The sequence below is a fragment of the Carassius auratus genome, unplaced genomic scaffold, assembly GCF_003368295.1.
Source record: "Carassius auratus strain Wakin unplaced genomic scaffold, ASM336829v1 scaf_tig00216860, whole genome shotgun sequence".
In the NCBI taxonomy this organism is placed as follows: domain Eukaryota; kingdom Metazoa; phylum Chordata; class Actinopteri; order Cypriniformes; family Cyprinidae; genus Carassius; species Carassius auratus.
The window spans coordinates 588277-599215 of NW_020528772.1; positions in this window are offsets into that span (position 1 = coordinate 588277).

The window sequence follows — 10939 nt, forward strand, 5'->3', positions numbered from 1 at the left end:
GCTTCTCTGTATCCGTCTTTTATCCAGTGAGTGTTGTGATTCCAAGAAAACATCGTCACATAAAAACAAGCAGTAATATGAGGAAGCTTTTCATTTGTCTTTGACCCTTGACCCCATCAGATCTGACTGTGGCTCTCAGATCACATCAACCGTTCTGTGAAGCAAATAAAGTCTACATGTGTACAAGACAACACCAAAACGGCCACAGCTGATGTGATCATATTGAAACACTAACATAGAGCTCAGGCCGAGGGGCTAGACTGGAAACAGACCTCACACAGATCCACTGAACACAAAACTTCTGCTTCTTGTTGAGTTGCTTCTCCAGCAGGAGAATCAGGGCGGCTTAAATTATCTGCTTTCGGACAGCATTAGAGCATTTGTCTCTCAAAAGAAAGAGACGATCCTGGGAGATTAAAAGCAGCCTGGGAGAAACACCTGGCAGTTGAGCTCTCTGATGATATGTGGGGTAATACAGGTCTGTTCAGTAAACACCAGACACCAACTGATCCAATTCAAGGTTGTTCACCGCTTGTATTACACTAAAAACCAAACTGCTTACAATTTTCCCCTCTGTTTCACCAATGTAGAACAAGGTGGCAGACGATCTAACTTCTCATTCTTTCTGGTTTTGCCCTTTATTGTCTGGGATTTGGTCATGCATATTTGACTTTTATTCCAAGGCTTACAATAGGCCTCTTCCACCGGATACAAAATCTTTGGTTTTTCACAGCGCAATAAATAAAATAAAAAGAAGAAGAATGGTAATGGGCGTTTTGTTTCCGACAAGCATTGTACACTAAAAGACCAGTAACAACAGACTTAGCCAGCCGACCAATCAGAGCACAGTAGGCTTATAGAAGGGAGGAGTTTGTAGACAAAGAACTGCTTCGAACGAATCGTTCCAATATCATTGAATTTTATCTAATATAAAACGTATATTCTGAGAAAATGAAATGCATTTAAACCTGTTGTAGGGGACTCCAGCACTTTAAAATACCATATGATCTGCTCTTTAAAGACTTTATCATTGACTGTCGGAGGTGAGTAAAACCTGCAGAAACTCTGGAAGCTCAGAGTGAGAAAACTTTATTGATAAAGGCAAGCAGATACAGATGACAAATAGAGATCTGAGTGTCTTGTCTGAGAAAATATGAACATTAAGTCTTTCAAACTGGATTTATGCATAATCTAACATTAAAAATGCAATGAAAGAGTGCTTAATGTTTTATTGAGTTCATGTTCAGCCAGTAGAAGAGCTTCAGTAGTAGAGATGTCTGATCTATACAATAATATTCGCAACTCTTCGCTACCTTTGAGGTGATCTTGAAAAAAAAACACTAGAAGAACAAAGATGCTCTTAAAGAACCTTTAAAGTTCAGCGTTCTGCTTTAGACTGCAGAAGAATAAAGCTATACATTAATCTCACAAATATTTATCTATACAGTATTTCGAGAGAAATGACATCATCGCTCGTGTAGCTGATGTGTGAATTTGTGCGTGATCTTAGGTGTGTTTGATTTGAAGCGGCGCTGTGCAGACCGATCGGTGGATGACGTCAAAGTACCGCGAGAGTCGTAGAGAGCAGACGGCTTCTTATGCTTTCGGTTCACTCTTCGATCGCTCATCGTTCTCTGCATCGCTGCTTCTAGTCAAACACACCTCTAGTTCAGCTCTTCTGGATCTGATGTCATAAACCAGAAGAATGACAGTAGCCACGCCCACCAGAGCAGAGAGGACCAATCGGATCACAGCTTCAGTAGAACCACAGCAGTGAACAGAGTCTGAGGAATAAAAACACCAAACTGAGATCAGATCAGTCAATAAACATTAATATCAGCACCGACATCAACTAATATCATCTCTGTTGTACCTGAACATGTGTGACAGAGCTGAGTGATGTCCAGATGTTGAGTCTGGTTGCTGATGGGATTGTTGAGCACACAGCTGTAGCTGTTTTTATCCTGATATTCCACCTCCAGAGGTAGAGAGAGACTGATGCTGAGATCAGACACACTGATGCTGGACAATAAACTGTTTCCTTTGTACCAGGAGAGAGTCACATGACCCACATTCACCACTGAACACACCAGTGAACAATTCTGCTCTGAGGATGAGGAGGATGAAGAACATTGTGAAGAGTTTCTGCTGATGACAGGAACAGGCAGACGAGCTGGAAACATCAGAGAATGAAGATAAGAACAAATTTAATCAACAATCATATTTTCAGCTGTGTGTTGAGTGAGTGTTTATACAATCTATCACCTGAATCTATCAACTTCTTTGCTCCAGTTATCTGCTCCATTTCAGCTGTTAAATCTTTTTCACCTCCAAATGACCTCAAAATCTGATCATCATCTGTTATTTCAGTAAAACCTGAGTTTAGAGTGACTGGATCTTGCTCCGTACTCTTCACTGATATTTCTTCTGTATCATCAAACACACCAGAACACACAGAAATAGGGTTTGTCACAGATCAAGACATTTAAATAACTTTAAGGTTGTTTATGAAAGTAACAAATGTACACTTTAAATTAATAATAATGTTATAAAACTATTCAACAGAAATAAAAGAAGCAAAATGGTGTGTGGATTAATGTTGAATAATAATATTCAAATAAAATGGGTGAAACAAATATTTGACTCACCATTCACACTGAGCTGGAAAATGAAGCTAACACGGTCAACCTCTACTTCATAATTTCCAGAATGTTCAGTTCTCATGTCGGTGATGGTCAGAGATCCAGTTTGTTTGTCCAGCTTCAGTCTGTCTCTGAATCTCCCGTCAAGAACATCCTCATTTACAGTCATGCTGTCAGTCTGTTTATTGATTTCAGCTATTAAAGTGCTTCCAACTGAAAACCACCACTGAATCAGACGACCATTTCTTATTCCAGTAAGACCAGAGTTTAGAGTGACTGAATCTCCCTCGTTCACTGACACTGGCTTCAGTACATCTGTATCAGCAAATACTCCTGAATAACAGAGTTTTTCACTGATTAAAGCTTTAGAATGAATGATGAGTCAATAATATTCTGCAGCAGTGCAAAGACAAAATATGACGAATGAAAAGAGAAATAGATTTTAATTATATTTAATGTTTAACGTCACACTAAAACTAATGCTGTTGGCGATTTGACCTCATAATATAATTCAGGGGATATAGTTTGGTGAATTGGACCTGAAGAGCCGAAAATGCAGCTTTTATCTCTGATTGTGGCTGTGGGTTTTTGGGTTTTATATGACAATTTTCTTTTCTCGGATGAAAATGTGGTTATGAAGGATAAACCTAGTCTTTTCAATGGCACAGTCTGTGCATAAAAGATGGGTAGTAATTGATTACATATAATCTGGATTATGTAATCAGATTCCAAAATAGAGAGGCCACACAGCATTTGACCAAAGTTTTAGGAAGGATTTTCTCAACATTTTGACATAGTATCAACTACTAAACACATTCATTTTTATTTGAATTATTGCTCAGTTGCTTATTTAAGCAGCTTTTCAATAAATCCATGAATCCCCTGCAGCTCCTTCACGAACCCCAGTTTGGGAAAGCATTATGTAATGTAACGTTTAATGCACTTCATGTTGTTAATAACGATAAATGGAATATATTATTGTTTTCTTTGCATTTTTATATCACTATTATGCCAGATGATCTTGTTTTAATAAATGAGTTAGCTCAAAAGAAAACTAAAAATAGTCTGATTGTATTTAAGGGGTCATATGATGTGATTTCAAGTATTCCTATCTTGTTGGAGTGTTACAAGCTCTTGGTGCATAAAGAAGATCTGTAAAGTTGCAAAGACTAAAGTCTCAAATCCAAAGAGATACAGGTATTCTTTATAAAAGGTTAGAGTCAACCACATCCCCCTAAAACGCCTCGCTCTAAAACGCGCCTCATGTCAACGTCACTATGTGGAAAGATCCAAATCCAAATCTGTGGTAAAGTTGTGTGTCTTCAAAAAAAACACAGTCTGTAAGTACGTTTTCATATTTAAAGAATTTTCCACTGACGATTCAAACACAAGTTTTGAGTAGCTCATGTTGTTTGTCGTCTCTCTGATTACAAACGCAGACATGGTTTTATGTTTACACATAAAAACACAGTTTAAGTCATTATAATCAGTAATTATGTCCCCACTGGATGCAAAAAAATACTTTGTTTATAATGGGTTTTATTGGTTTTGTCTTGTCCGCGCCAGGAGACAGCATCACAGTATGTTAAGGGTGTAACATTTCAGTCACAAGCTTGAGGTATTCGACCAATCACAATGCACTAGATAGCTGGCCAATCACAGCATACCTCGCATTTCAGACAGATGAGCTTTGTAAAAATCTAGGATTTTTTTTTAGAAAGTCGAGTCATAGAGGAGCCACAATAATGCACATTATGTGGAGAATAATGTGTTTTACATGCATTACACCAAATACACAAAATAACTTGCTTTTTTTGCAAAGTCGTATGACCCCTTTAAATTTATAATGTAATGGATTATGTTACTAACCACTGTGAAAACCATTACTAAAATGAAACCATTGTAATTCTGATAGTATTCCCTTTTTTCTTTTTACAAAATTTAACTGTACTCTGATTATTTTGTTTTTTGACGTAATTGTACATTTGGCCCCGACACATTTAGCAAATGCTGAAAAATGTTTTATGTTTAATATTTGGTTTTATGCTTAATTGAGCAAGTCATGTGAGCAGTGTTTTAACCAATGTTTTGACTAACCACTTTGCTTGACCAATACTCCTTGAGTTTATTAATGTGTGTCGAGTCAAGCGGTGATTTACGTTATTATTGTTGTAATATGTGCATATACCAGTATGGGTCCACTGTGGTTCTTTTCTTTGTCTGCAGTGGATATCGTAAATGTTACTGTGCACTGTATAGCAGACTTACATGTTTGTGGATTTTCTGGTACAGTTTTTATAAATAACTTTGTCACCTGCCACGTTTGGATTTTTCTATTAGTTTGTGTTTGCCGACCTTTAGAATGCTTTTAGTACTTGCCTGTAACACTGAATGTTTATCGTCTCTGACTGATTTAACCAGTAATTTATTATATTGTATTAGAACAGAAGCAAGTGAAGCCATAAAAACACATTTGAAACTCACCAACCAGACGGCAGAAACACAAACAGAACCAAACCGTCCAAAACATCTTCAACAGTTTCAGTCCACGAATCTTATGAAAAGACAAACTCAGCAATAAAATGACAGATAAGCTGATGTGAAGCTGCTCTGTAGTAAAATGAAGTGAACTTTCATCTAAGTGGAAGTGGCCACTTCCTGTATATCCATGATGTACAAGTGTAATTTTCAACGGAAACAAATTGACACATAACATGTGAAATGTGTCTTAGTGTAAATTTCAACTTGTCATGAGCAGTGTTGGGCAGTAACGCGTTATTAATAACGCATTGTAGGATTGGTGGATGCCAACCACTGTAAACACGAAGATGCACTGTGGGCGTGTTTCCGTTTATTCAAGTATGTGCGGCAGTCATGGCCAGTCAAGGCGAGAGCAACACGAGTTTCTCAAAGTGGAAATATGCTCATTATTTCACTTTAGTTGAGCATAAAGACAAAAACCTTTTAGACAAATGTAAGCTGTGTCTTTCTGGTTCGAATGTTCTATCCTAGCCCACGAATTTCCAATCCGTGCGATCAGATTTTGTAAACCGTACCCTCGGTTTTTTGAATCTGTACCCATGAATTCATAATCTGCATGCACACTTTCGCAATTTGTTCCCATGGATTTGTAAACTGTAGCCTACTCACGGATTCATGCAGTAAGCTCCTACGTGTTAACATACAGTTTTAATGAATATTATTATATATACTACTGTATAATTCAGAGTGCTTTCATTTATTTATTTCAAAATGTTTTGTGTATGTTGCTGATAGCTTTTATACTTAAGCTGTGAAAGGAACATTTTTAAGGGCTCTACACAACAGCTTTTATGATAAAGAAGCCACTTTAGTCTTTGAATCAGAATATATTTTTCAGGTGTTTTGATATTTATTTCAGAGTTCGGAGCGGGTTCGCTAATCATTTGAGTCAGTTTGGGAGTTCGGATCAGGATCGCGAATCATTTGAATCAGTTCGGGAGTTCGTAGCGGGTTTGCGAATCATTTGAGTCAGTTTGGCAGTTGGGAGCGTGAATCATTTGAGTCATTTCGGGAGTTCGTAGCGTGTTCGCGAATCATTTGAGTCAGTTCGGCAGTTCGGAGCGGGATCGCCAATACCATTGCTCTAAATGCTTACTCTGCTAACAAGTGAACATCGCATTATTGAGACAAAAACAACATGACACTGCAACAGTTTCTCATTCCCTTCAGTCAAGCTGCCAAAGACTGTGAAATAAAGTTTCGAGCAAATGCTTGTTTGCTAATGCTAATTTGATACTCCTTTAGATTTACTGCAGTAAAAAAAAAAAAATGAATCCAACTGAAACTCAGAGTCAGTTTTATAGTCTGTAATTCATAATCTCCAGCATGTTTCATGGTGGTGTTTGTGATGGTCAGTTTGTTTGTCCGGCTTCAGTCTGTCTCTGAATCTCCCGTCAAGAACAGCATTTACAGAGAATCTGTTGGTCTGTTTAATGATTTCAGCTATTAAAGTGTTTTCAGTTGCAAACTTCTACTAAATAACATCATAGTTCATTTTATCAGTAAGACCAGTGTTTAAAGTTATGGAATTTCCTTCCTTCACTAACACTGAATTCAGAACTGTAACACCAAACAGAAAGAGGGTTAACAAAAATGGTTATTTGGTTTAGTAAAGTAGATAGTTTGAAGTGTAAATTTGAAATGAATATCATCATACACCAACAGAAGCAAAATGGAGTTTGAATTATCAGTTGTATATTTGTGTTAAATAAATAAATAAATATATATATATATATATATATATATATATATATATATATATATATATATATATATATATATATATATATATATATATATATATATATATATATATAATTATTCATCTTTTAAATTAAAGGAAGCAATCAAAAACAACAAAAGAGCAATGATATATACGTTTTATAAGTCTCAGTTAGCTTAATGCAGTACATGTAGCAAGGTTTATTATTATTGTTATTATTATTATTATTATTATTATTATTATTATTATATTTTGATTTTATGTTGTGAAGCATGTTCAGAAATAGATATAGAGTTCACCTGGGAAAAAAAGGACTGGATTGGTTGGCACGAAGCAAATAAAATAGTTTAGTATTCCCTATAATCACGTAAATATAATGAAATATTGCGTTATAAAAAGTTTATTTGATATTAGCATAAAATATATGTTACCACGGACATAAGGTTATGTTTATTTTCATGTTATGGCCATTTGATCCTGATAAAATCAGCCGTAGACATGTAGAAACTTGGCCGATACAGCTTTAACATGCTGCGCGCGCTCCCGCGGAAATGTTGTTTACAACCAAACAAAATAAACAAACAAACAGAAAATCTTTGAACAACGTTTCCTAAGAGACGAATCCTGGTCAGTCGTATGAGGGAATCAGAAACAGAGACAGGATGGAGACATTTGTGAAATCCGGATCATATTTATTAAACTTACAACTGTACAGAGATATGAAGAAGACTTTCAGAATAGTTCTGTTTTTACTACTCTTCAATGGTAAGAGCTTGATAACTATTTGTTTTAACATTCTCGGTTTCACCTTAGGCTAAACATTAACAATATAACAATAAATCAACTATTGCATGATTGTTAAATTCTAATTTAATATATTTTAAATTAATATTAAATATGACAGACTGAACTAAAGTGTATTTTTTTCACCCACTTAAGCTAGAACGTAGATACATTTTATTTGTATTTGTATAATCATTAATAGTGCAGAAATGGCTAATACTAAACATGAAAAAGCTTTTCTCCACATGCACGGTTTAACTGAATTCTCGGATCCGTTCTGAATAGTAACGGAGCGATTTACGACTCTTTTATTATTTTAAAGCTCCGTGGATTCAGCCTCGACAGCGGGTTTAACAATTGTTGGCTCGTGATTTTTTTATTTTTATTTTATTTTATTTATGACGGTACTCGAAATAGACTCATGATAACTGGTTTATTTATTTAGAAACAGAAGCAGCTCACTGATTTTTCAACATAAAAAAAAAAATGTCGCAAACTATTTAAACTTTATATTTTGCTGTACTTGGCTGAATACTTAATTTAAGCTATTAAATTATCAAGTAGATCAGGAACTCAGATTTCCTAAAATGGAATGAGAAAAGGATAATAGCCCAGGTTTGCATTCATAACGTTCTTAAATAGGTCTAAAAAAAAAGAAAAAAAAGAAAGAAAGTCTTACATTTTACTTTTTGAAAAATGCAAAAACAACCTTGTAAACTAAATAACTGAAGAACTTCGAAAGTATTTTTTTTAAAGAATTTATAAACAGTACAAAACAGGCACAAAAGCCAAAGCTCCAAGAGATGAATGTGGTAAAAAAAAAAAAAAAAAACATTTACAAGACGCCAAATACAGATTCATAATATGTAACAATAGAATTCCTTGAAACTATCATTTTCGATTTTGGAATTTTCATTATCTTTCACACACACAAAAAAAAAAAAAAAAAACTATTTGAGCAAAACCTCTGACGTTCTTTAAAAAGACAACATCAGAAGGTATTTTATTTCCTCGATTAGAGTTGAAAGATGTTTCCCTGACATAACGTGACTGTAAGGGATGCAGAGCCAGTCTGGGAAGATGGTTTAATATTGGGATTAGTAAAGGTCATTTATTTGAATATAAAGTTTAAATCTGTAACATTTATGAAGACTAGCTCAGTTTATTGGAAAATGTTAATGAGTAGCTTTGATTTCTGTCTTTGTAAGATGATAACACCATTTAAAAAGTAAGGAGGGCATATGTCAGAATTATAATTATGATAGTTTTGAAACATATTATATTTCTAGTTTCTATTTCTATAATATGAAACATATTATATTATATTTCTATATTTCAATACACCTTAAGTCTAGGTTAAGTTTCGGATGGCAAACATTAACACAGATTGTGAGAACAAAAGCTTATACTACATAAATATACATTTATACAGGATTCAGCCCTCAGTTTCAGTTTTATTTTGTATTTGGTGTGTGTTTCACTTGCTGTTTTGATTTTGTTAAATAAAACACCTGTTGAAGGTTTTATCTGATATGTCTTTGTGAGCAAATACCTGACACATAGGACATAAGTATATATGATATTAGAACTGTTTGTATTTGTTCCCCAGATGCATTTGGTGCCGAGACACACACAGTCAAAGTAGTTTCATTTAAAGAGGGGAAAAATCTTGCTCTGCGTACTGGGGAGACTGAAATACAGAGAAATGATAAAATACTGTGGATGTTTGGAGATGAGCGTAAACTCTTAGCTGAAATCTATATGAAGAACAATATCTTAGAAACATATAACACTGATGACAGGAGATTTGGTGACAATCTGGAGCTGGACAGATATACAGGATCTATCATTTTCAGAGACACCAAATCCACACACTCTGGAGTTTATCATCTGAAGATTATCAAAAAAATTGCCACCATTTACAAGAGATTCCAGGTCAATGTCAACAGTGGTGAGTAAATATTTGACATTAATATATATTTTATTTTATGCAATATTATATACAGTATATATATAATAGTGTTACTATACAACAATGTAAAAAAAAAAAAACACCAAGAAATTGTGCCAGTTTTATTGGGGAGGATGTTTTTTTTTTTACTATTCCAGAGCAAATTTTCTCAATTTACCAATTTTATATTGTAAAATGTAGTAAATTAAGTTAAAAATCAACATTTGAAATGTTGTTATACAAGAACAAATAAGGGAAGTTTTTAATAACAAATACTACAGATTTTTCTTATAGAAGTCATATTGCATCTTTTCAATTAAATGTTGACCTACTACCAAAATTTGATTGTGGATGAACTGCACCCTTTCTGATTTAGTTCCTGAGCTGTACAGCTTTTCCACAAAGTACACAGGACAAATAGTGATGATAGACATGAACCTTTTCAAAACTTTGAATCAAATGAACAAGTTGCTTCGCAAAATTATTTACGATTTAATTGTGTTTGAAACACGGTGGTCGTCTGCTGGTCGAAACTGTGTAAAAACAACAAACTCCCACCAAAACATGCATAAAACACTTTTCACAAACAAGTGTTTATATCTTTGACAATTAATTTTCATTATAATTTTCGTCAACAATTTTTTTTTCACAGACATAGAACAGACGATGATGAACTAAAACTCGTTTTGAATGAAAGAAACTATATGACAGAAATCTATTGACATTTTCGTCAACGAATAAAGACGAGACTAAAATGCTAGCGAACAACAATTTGGGAAGAAATTCATTCAGAACGAATCTGCTGCATGGTTGTGAACTTAGATGAGTACATATAAACCGGTGAGACGTAAGCTAACATACACTTGCTGCACGTCTCATAACACATACAAAAATGTTGATATCTGGGAGTAAGAGAAAAGCAGGCATATGGATAAACGCAAGATGATGCAAAAGAGAACTCAATTTGAACAAGGAGATGTTCTTGTTCTTTATGAGAAGTGGTTTTATTTAATTTTAAGATAAAGGTGTGTCGTGTGTTACCACAGTTGAATAGGCATCTATGATAAAACCTTAAAGGGGGGGTGAAATGCTATTTCATGCATACTGAGTTTTTTACACTGTTAAAGAGTTGGATTCCCATGCTAAACATGGACAAAGTTTCAAAAATTAAGTTGTACGTTTGAAGGAGTATTTCTGTTCCAAAAACACTACTTCCTGTTTGTCACAAGTTTCGGAAAGTTTTTTTCGAGTATGGCTCTGTGTGACGTTAGATGGAGCGGAATTTCCTTATATGGGTCC